The following is a 10472-nucleotide window of genomic DNA, read 5'->3' on the forward strand; positions in this document are numbered from 1 at the left end:
CTGCAGTGTTATTGCCATCCATGCCAATACACCCGATTTCGGCAGAAGTCTCACGATTTTTTCATCACCCCAAAAAGGATGTAATTTGTCCGTTATCCGCCTGAAATTGCCTCTGCGTCAATAGAAGTTAACGGGGGGCCGGGAGAATACTTTTAACACGATTATAGTTTTTAAAAGCTCCCACTTCCCTCTTCATAGGCTGCCAAGTTTTCAGATTTTTTATGTGTGATAATTTCAGTGTAATTATGAGTGCCATTCAAGGACTATGAGAAATTCTTTCTCGCAAGCAAAAATCAAGCAATGAAGCCCAGGAAACGTATAAATATAAGAAATTACACCCATTTGAGCAACTATAGAAACTCTTAAGATCTTCAAACTTCTCTGCAAAAACATAAGAAATGGAAGGGCACTAGGAAGTGATCGACATATATGTCAACATTTTAGACGAGGCAAATGGGAGATTAAAACAAGCATTTGCAATGCAATAGGTCTCTCATTAGGAAAGTTTGAGCTATTGGTATTGTAAATGACAAATTTTGTATTTATGTGTTGGTTTTGAAAATAGCTAAATTAATAGCGTTGTCATTTACAATGCCAATAGTTTTAGCTTTGGCAAATGTGACACCTATAGCATTTGTAATGCAATATGTGTTGTATGTACATGATTTAGATGTATTGATATTACAATGGCTTTTATTTATTTTTAATAATTAATACTTAAATAAAAGTTATTGTAATTTATAATGGCAATAGCTTAAACTTTTGTAAATAACTTTTGTGAAGATTATGTTCAGTGTATTTTATTGTGACGAAAATCCAAGAACAGAAGTGAAATATTAACATCTTTTTGTGACATTTGTAATAAAGCTTGAAACATTGAGAGAACATATTTGAACGAGTTGTGTTGAATGGTTGCACAGAATGATGCTGTGGTAGCGCATAGTGATGTTGTGGTGCCCCTGAGTGATGCTGTGGTGATGCGATAGATAGAGTGAGTGCGATAGATAGAGGGAGGGTGATAGATAGATAGAGGGAGGGCGATAGATAGAGTGAGCGAGGGCGAAAAATAGATGAGTGATAATAAAAAGGCAAGGCATGCTGAGGTCAGATTAGGAATGGTGTTGTAAAGGAAAGCCCTCCTGGGATTTGACTGATGTACTTGCAATGAAAGGCCCTGGTGAGATGTGGTGATGATTGTGAACTGGACTGTTGTAGAGATGTGATGGTGAAAAGGAAAGTGGCGGTGAAACCTGGGAATTTGCAACCTTTAAAGGCAGCGATGCAATCAAAAAAGTAACTCTGCGCTGAGGGAGTCAAAGGGCTCCGCCAAGTGTGAAAAGCATTGAGGACACTGAAGGGTGGCGGAGGTAGAGAGGGGGAGCAAACTGGGAGAAAGATGACAGTGTCTAAGGGTGGAAGGACAAGAGTTATTAAGGGTTGAGGTGAGAGCTGGAGACAAGAGAGGACTGGAGAGAGAGAAGAGAGGAGAGAACATGCTAAAAGGGGGGATAGGTCGGGCAGATACAATGGCACCAGTGAGGAAGAGGATGCGTCGGCAGGGGAAGCAGATCATCAGGGAGGCATGCAGGTTATTGAAGGGGCTAGAAAATAAAGAGGCTGACAAAGCATTAGCTGGTAGAAAAAAACTACTGAGTCAGATGGAAAAGGCAAACTGGCAAAAAGGCTCGAAAGGCAGGAAAGTTTATTTTTTATTTTTTTTAATGAAACCGGGCACTGTGGTAGGCAGCGTGTCGCCAGAGCAAAAGAATTAAAAAAACTATGAAACCGGGCACAGTGCTAGGCAGTGCGGTGTCTGAGCACATTAAATTAAAAAATAAACATGAAACCGGGCGCCGTGCTAGGAGGTGCAGCGCCCGAGCACATTAATTTCGAAAAAAGACATAAAACCTGGCGCCATGCTAGGGAGCACGGCACCCGAGCACATTAATTAAAAAAAAAATACCATGAAACCAGGCGCTGTGCTATAGGCAGCACGGCGCCTGATTGCATTCATTAAGATCCAAGGGTGCATGAGGATCCCAGGGGGAGGCAAGATTAAAAACAAGTCTGCGGCTCAATGCTGTTTGGGAGGTGGGAGGGGAAGTAAGAGAGGGGGGAGTGATAGGGATGAAAGCGCTAGAGGCCGCATGCTGGCAAATGGTGACCTGCAGAGCGCGTGAATGGGAAGAGCGGCCGTGGGAGGGGAAGTAGGAGAGTGGTTGTGTGCGATGTGCACGCAGGGGAACGGCAGCCTTTGAAGTGTGATGGGGGGAGCGGCAGCCTTTGAAGTCTGATGCGAGGCACAGACAAATGGGGGTGTGACGCGGCTGGGCTCGTGCATGCGCCTGTCTCACATGAACTGTGTCTAATCTGCCGTTGGTAGACTGTTCTTTTGCCCTTACTATAATCTCGCCAGCAATGCGCAAGCGCATTGGCAGGCAAGACCTAAAAAATATCCAGGAGAATATTTTTCTCCCATTGACCTGAATCGATTGGGTCTAATGTCATGTATGGGACTTGGAAGTGCACTGCTGCAGGATCAGATATCAGAATTGCAAATGTACCGTTTTTTCCCCCTTAACTGTCAGGAGCACGGAGAAAGCTATATGGCAGGTAGAGAGAGCATGACAAAATGTTGTGCACTATAGCCTGCAGGAGCAGGATACTGGCACAGTGTGCATACACAAGATGCATTCTGTCGGCAGAAGTCCGCTGAGGAATCAGGTTTTTTCATGCAAGAATCAGGAAGCGGAAGATTAGGTTTAAAACTGGTAGTCTCCCATCTGAAACGGGAGGGTTGGCATGTATGGTGAGAGAGGCCCCAGAGCGGAGTCTGGGGCAGCTTCACTGATGCTGAAAACAACTTTGTACAGACTGCAGACACTGACTGCAAAGCAGAGCTCAACTCAGGCACTGTAAGTTTACTTACAAGTTCATAAACAAAATACCTCTGGTACCATTGATCACACTGTTTCTTTTTAGCCACAAAAGTCCTTTTTATTGACTTGGGGCATCAACTCATATTTGTTATTTTACTTCATAAACTATTTTCATTTAAGAATTTCCTTCATTGAATCTATTTACACATCTCCTATTTTTGTATCAGCACATAAAAACATTTATATACAAAAACACTTATATACAAGACATATACACAGTTGTATTGTTTTTAAGTACACTCAAAATTAAGTGGACAAAAAATATATATACACAATATTTAACACTTCACACCAAACAAGCAATTCCACAATTGGAGTTGAAGGGAATTTTTGGTTCACAAATTAAATTGCCTTTTCTCTTTTTTTGTCCTATACGCTTGAAAACATACTATCCTGGGACTAAATATATCTTGGTCCTCAGAATATCCTGAATTAGAGGTTCTGTATAGGGTCGGAGGCTATTTTCGCAAGCTAGTGTAGGGAAACAATAAATGGTTTCCACTAGGTTGTCCAGAAAGATCAGTCTCTCCTTTTCCTAGTTCGCTCCTGTCCGCTATATGGTCAGTGCCAACGCGTTTCGACCTTATGTGGGTGGGACCAGATACTCTGTTTACGTTAAGGTCTTCTTCAGGGCTGGACTTTATTTCAGATAGGACATCTTTTTCACCTGTGGGGGTGGTAATATGGTTTATTTTAGTGTGTGTTATTACATTGATTTAACTATACAAGCTTATACATAATGGTGTACTCACGTACCCGGTTAGTACTGCTATGCGCAGGTGCAATGGCTTCCAGCCTGTTTCGGGTAAAATTAAAATATTGTCTCAGTTCCATTGGTCTCATATCATATAGGCATTTTCAGTAACTGGTCAAAAGTCCAGGAGCCTACCCGGTTGCTGTAGGTTGATGTAGGTAAAATCCTTCCGGTACTCGTACTTCTAAAAATCTGAGGTATATTTCCTAGTGAAAGAGTAAACATTGTTTAGTTGGTTTCCATCTAGGAGGACCATACAGTACTTTCTCCTTTACTTGTGTTTCCTGACATTATTTACACAGTGGTGTATTTCATCTTTTAGACGTTTTCCTGACAAAACCTTGTTTGTCTTCTTCATAGGGTGTCGTTTGTGTGGATCGTGATCGCAAATATAACTTATGGGCAAGTCCCCGTACGTGCTTGCTTCACCGTGGGAGATTGTCTGAATACTACGTTTCATGCGTGTATTTTGAAAAGCGTGCTATCTAAGTTCCGCTTGCAGTAAATGCGGGTGTTCAAAAACGCTCGTACCTTTTCTCCAACGTTGACTAGAAGCTCTTTCGTTCACTCCTACATGTTGCTTGAGTTCCTCAGCGTCTTCGCAAACCAACGATTCCTCGGGCGGGGGAGATGACGTAATACTTCCCTCCCTCCATTGCTTGTATTTATTTGTTGCCATAGTGCTACGTAGCGGTCTGACGTGGTCTTTTTCTAATTGGTCGTGATTGTTGGAACAGCTTCGTCTGTTTTGTTATACATTATCCATCCATGCAGAAATTTATTATTTCATTTTCTTCAACTACGATGCAGTTCAATAAAATATCGAACTTTATGTTGATTTCTAGTAGTGAAGCGGTACACTTCTTAGTTTCAACGTACGGCAGGGACGACGAGGTACGTCCTTTGTTTATACGTTGTCATGGTGATAGATACCAGGGTGATGTGGCCTATTCTTATTGGACATGTCTGGGGTACGGCAATTTCCCCTTCTTATTTTGTTTTATGGGCAAAGAAACTTTATTGCCAGTTGCTTGAATGGAACGCAATATGATGTTGATAACTCGGAGCGTACTGTCCTCCTTTGCTTGTATGTGTGCATTGCCAAAGTGCTTCATAGCGGCCTTTTCTTATTAGACATGTCATGGGAGCGATGGTGTCCGCTTCTTTATGAGAACCCGGAAGGCTTTATGGCATATTACTTGATCTTTATTTTCTTAACATCTGTTGCTCTGGTATTTTGTCCAGCAATTGTTAACTATAAAGGGGTATTCCTTTCCGCCGCCTATCTTTATAGTTAATGCCAGTGAGTTTTTAAGGGATCCTCCAGCTCTATACTGTATTCCAGAATTATCTGGGTGGATCTGGCTGGTAGAAATGTGGTTTCATAGTTCTTTTATCCGCAGTTTGTCAATTCTGACATTTCATTCAGGCCATTTTCAGTTGTACCTAGAAATATAATGGTTTTTGCCTCTATTTTGAAGAGCACACTGTCAATGTTGTTGCCAGTTATATGTCGTAGCACAGTCCATTTCATTTCACTGGGGCCATGTCCTTTTTCTACACAATGTGCCACCATTGGTGCATTGGGGGTCTTACATTTAATGTGAGAGCGGTGATGTGAGATGCGTTTTTTAATGGGTTGACTTATTTTCCCAACATACGCTTTAGCGCATGGACAGATGACACAATAGATGACATTATGGGTATTACAATTCGTGAAATCTTCATGTTTTAGATATTTCCTACCATATGTGAAAATTGTTCCTTCCAGTGTGCTTTCACAGGAGACACATTTGCCACACTTCCTGTGTCCTTTAATTGGTGGTAAAGCCAGCATTGTTCTAAGGGAGATATCCTGTTTTTTAATTGTAGTGTTTGCCCTTACCAATTTGTCTCTTATCCTCTTGGCTGCTTGAGTTCTTTTTCTGCTGTGCTGGACCACAATAGAAACGGATGTGGTCATGACAGGCTCAGCTCGTCATAAGCACATAAGCACTGTGTTGAATGACGAGCTGAGCTCGGCATGAGCATGGATGGGGTTATACTGCTGTTCTTTTTTAATGCAAATATTGGTGTCTTTGTAAAGGGTGCTAAACCTTTTTCTGTGTTCCAGTTCTTTCGAACAATTTTTTGTACCTTGCTGGTTATTCCTGGGAAGGTAGTGACACACACGAGGGGCATATCTTCTTTCTTTGTTCAGGGAGTCAGCAGTGAGTCTCGGGGAGTATACCACGCCATTTTCATTGCTTGTTTGAGGAGCTTTTTTGGATAATTCCTCGCCAGCAGTTTTTTTTTATTAGTTCAGTGGCGTTCTCAAAATAATCTTCCTTCTTTGTACAAGTTCTCCTTATCCTGAGGAACTGACTTAGTGGTAAATTTTCTCGAAGATTCCGCTGATGAAAACTGGAGAAGTGTAAAAAAGTATTCCTGTCGGTCTTTTTCGTATAGAGGGTGATATAGAGATGTCCTTCTTCATGCTTTATGAGGAGGTCTGGAAAATTCATTTCTATTTTGCTTGTATTTAATGTGAACTGGATGTCTGGGTTCCTGTTGTTCAACCAGATTACAAATTCATTGAGTTGTTCCTCCTGTCCTCTCCAGAGCATGAAGACATCGTTGATATATCAACGCCATATTTTGATGTGTCCATCATATGGATTGTTATTATATATCCACTTGTCTTCAAAGAGTGCCATAAACATTATGGCCATTTCCGGTGCAAAAGGACCCCCATCGCTGTTCCCATAACTTGTAAAAATTGGGTGTCGTTAAAGGTAAAGAAATTATATTTCAGACATATCTCTTCTAGTTGTAACAGAAATTCAGTAGGTACATTATGCGGTCTTTCGCGTTTTTCTAGGAAGACTTTGATTGCCTGAAGGCCCGCCTCTTGCTGTATGTTCGAGCAAAAGCTCACTATATCCAGTGTCACCAGAATTTCATTTTCTTCTTCAAATGGTTGACCTTCCAAAAAAGTAATTGCTTCCATGGTGTCTCTTATGTAACTTACAGTATTGCGTAACAGAGGTTTCAAGAAAACATCGACATATTTAGCTGGTCGTTCTAGTATTGAATTTACCCCCGATATAATAGGTCTTCCCGGGGGGTTGCTTAGATCTATATGTATCTTTGGTATTGGTGTCCTGGGGTTCTCATTTATTAGATGCAATGCTTCTTTCTTTGATAACCATCTCTCTTGTTCTCCGGTACTTGTTAAGGTCATCGATTTTGACTTAATCTTCTTATTCCTGTCTTCATTTGTCTTTCGGTACTATCTTTCTTCTGATAATTGTCTTGATACCTCTGCTTCATACTTGTCGCATGGTAGTAACACTATTCCACCACCTTTACCGGCGGGCTAAACTACCAGATTTTTGTTTTCGGCAAGTTGATCTAGGGCCAGCTTTTCATTCTTTGGTAGATTCCATTTAGTGAAGATTATCTTTTTGTCAAAAATATCTAGATCACGTAGGACGTTCTTTTCAAATGTCAGTAATTCAATTGGCAAGTTGTTTGTACCAGGAAAGAATGTTGAAGAATTTTTTAAGCCTGAATAGTTCTGCGGAGTCATATCCATCTGCTCTTGAAAAAAGATTTTTAGATGCATTTTTCTGAATAGTTGTATAAGTTTTGTTTGGGTCAAGTCTGGTTTTTACAGTTAGTATGAAGGAAAGGGCTTTTTCTAAAACTCTAATTTCACTTGTAGAAAAAGTGTAATCTGACAAGTTGTATATAGGGTCTTTGTCTTCCGTTACCAGCAGTAAACATTCCTTCTCGTTGTTATTTCGCCTTGAAATTGGTTGGGTTGAGGATTGTCCCATCTGTTGCCTCGTGAGCGGCCCCTGGGTTTGCCGGTTCCTCTGTCCAAAAAAGGCACCGGTTGATAAAATTGTCGTGGTTGGTTACTTCTATTGCTCATCGAGGGTTCTGCATCACTTGAACTGTCTGACAGGGATGAGGCGCCTGAGAAGGTAAGAAACTGTCTCCTACTTCTTCCTCTGTAGGTTCTTGGTGCACCTGTATTTTGTGGTTGTTTATAGTATTCCTTCTCTAAATACGGGTAGGTCTTTTCTTTCTGAGAACCTAAGGATGTCCTTCTGTAATTTTGTCTTTTAGAGTTTTCTGTGTTTTTTATGAAGATCTCATATTCCTTCTCTAATTTGATTAGAAGAGCTTGAGCGTTCTCTACTGCTGTATTGCTCAGTAGTGCATCTTTTAATTCTTTAATAAGTTCAAGTTCTTTCAGACTTAACCGTTCTGCAGTTTTAATAGAGTGGAACATCCAATCCCTTGCGAACTTAGTGCCTATATGCCTAAAACCATCCAGATATTCAGGTTGATCAATAAATATGACAGGAACGTTTTTTACTTGAAGGCCAGCTGGAATTGTGCTTGCTCTTAAATGTTCTAATAGTACTTCGCCATGGGTGGCTCTTCCGATTTGTTTTTTCTTAAGGCGAGTAATTTTTCCCAGGTCTGATTGCTTACCAGGGTTGATGAAAGTATTGCCTGGATTGAGGGTGGAGGGACGTTGGAGTAGTTCCTCAATATCTTCTTTTCCTATGCTTAATGTTTTAGGCTCAGACATTGCTGAAACCTATGTTGTGTGTGTTAGGTTAGCGTGGCTTTATTTAGGGTACGTGAGATGCTTAGGAGCGAGACTAGTGCGTTGTTGTCACTCGATGATTCGGAAAATACTCAAAATGGAAAGTGTTCTACTGGGATTACTCTATCCCAGTAGCTGGAGATATCAAATCTCTAAAGGAACAATCTCAACTGTTCCCTCTTAGGCCTGGTGCCTACACTGATTGTGGACATATAACTAGGGGAGTGACTCAATTTTTTTACTTACAGGCTGAATGATGACAGACGAGCCTCTACAAGCAAATTAAATTAGGAAGAAGATGATGTGTGACACTCTGCGTCAGCGAGTGCCATGACACCAGGGGGCAGCACCACGGTCCAGGACAGGACTTGACTCTTGCGGCATTCATGGCTGAACTGGACTGCAGTGCAAGGCGTTCAGGCTGCTGAGGCACCACCACTCCGGCATCCACCTCGGTCCGAGTCGGTCACAGGTCTGAATCATTACGCCACCGCCAGCCCCCGACGTGCAGCATAATATGGTGCAAGCTGTAGCAGCAGGTTCCCGGCTACACTCGCTGCCAATCTTAAACTGTGCCCGGCTCACGTGTCTCACAGGCAGCCAGACACACCTATAGATGTGTGTATCACACAGTCAGGGTCTGTCCTGGCTGTTTCAGCAGTAGCCATTTGGAAAATCATGAGACTTCGCGCAATAAACAGACCACGCAGTGTCAGCGTAAAAGGCCATTTTATTAGACCAGGCTGCGTAATCTGTACATAACAAGAAACGTAAAACAGTAAATAACATCAAACCCCCACTCACACTCCCCTATCATTTGTTTCACTCGTTTCACCTCATCACAAACCCCTAGAAGCTCCATACCATACTTTATTCCTGCCCCTCAATGACTTGTCATCCAGCCCGCTCCTTGCGTCCTTCCAGTCATGCCTCTATTCGCCATTCGAACTCCCCCCCAAGGGATGGATGTGCCCGCTCTTGACCCCCCTGTCCCTTCCAAGTACCGCCTAGAGCAGCTCTTGCCTAAACTGGCAACGCTATAGACCGACCCAAAACCACACCTCCAATTGCCGGGTGGGTGGGTGGCCTTTCTTTTCCTCTCTCCCGATGGTGCCAGGCGCAGGAAGAGGAAGTTCCCTTCCTCCCCTGCGCCTATATACCCACCCCCTAACTCCTCCCCTTCCCCTGCCTGTCCTATCTCACGCGAAAGACCCCGGGGAAGACTAGTCTGCGGCTGTGCTTCCCTCGGGGCCCGGCATCGCGCAGTAAACAGACCACGCAGTGTCAGCGTAAAAGGCCATTTTATTAGACCAGGCTGCGTAATCTGTACATAACAAGAAACGTAAAACAGTAAATAACATCAAACCCCCACTCACACTCCCCTCTCATTCGTTTCACTCGTTTCACCTCATCACAAACCCCTAGAAGCTCCATACCATACTTTATTCCTGCCCCTCAATCACTTGTCATCCAGCCTACTCCTTGCGTCCTTCCAGTCATGCCTCTATCCGCCATTCGAACTCCCCCCAAGGGATGGGTGTGCCTGCTCTTGACCCCCCTGTCCCTTCCAAGTACCGCCAACCAGGGAACCCCCTGTAGGGTGGTTCCCTGCCCCACCCCCCTCTCAGGTCCGCCAGCCCACACCAAGCACACTCGCACTCACTCCCTGCGACACCAGATAGCCTCATTCCATAACTTGGCCACCACATCTCTCATCTCCATCATGTAATAAGCATTGCCCAGCTGTGACAAGTGTACTCCGTCATCCCTAAAAACTAAAGGTTCCTCGAGTCGAATCCCCCCATGTGCAATCACTTTGATGTCCTTGTTACCACAGTAAAGTCTCATTGCCCTGTTGAGCTTCCTTCGTGCCTTTTCGATCGCCCCATGCTTCATAGCCCCTCTCCACACTTTCCTGGGGACCAACTCTGTCCAGACAATGCAGGTCCCTGCAAGCCTAGCTTTCAACACATCCAGGTCCCGTTGCATGAGCTGTAAAAGCGCCAATCCGGACAGCTGCACCAGGTCATTTTCCCCCAGATGTATTATCAACAAATCAGGGCATCTGTGGTATCATCTTCGCGAGCCAGGGCAGTAGTGCCCCCCATCGCATGCCACCTTTGCCCCACCATTGTACCTCGTGCAAGTGTCCTTTCAGTCCCAGGTTACGGCC

Source organism: Lissotriton vulgaris, chromosome 9 (assembly GCF_964263255.1).
Source record: "Lissotriton vulgaris chromosome 9, aLisVul1.2, whole genome shotgun sequence".
NCBI lineage: Eukaryota > Metazoa > Chordata > Amphibia > Caudata > Salamandridae > Lissotriton > Lissotriton vulgaris.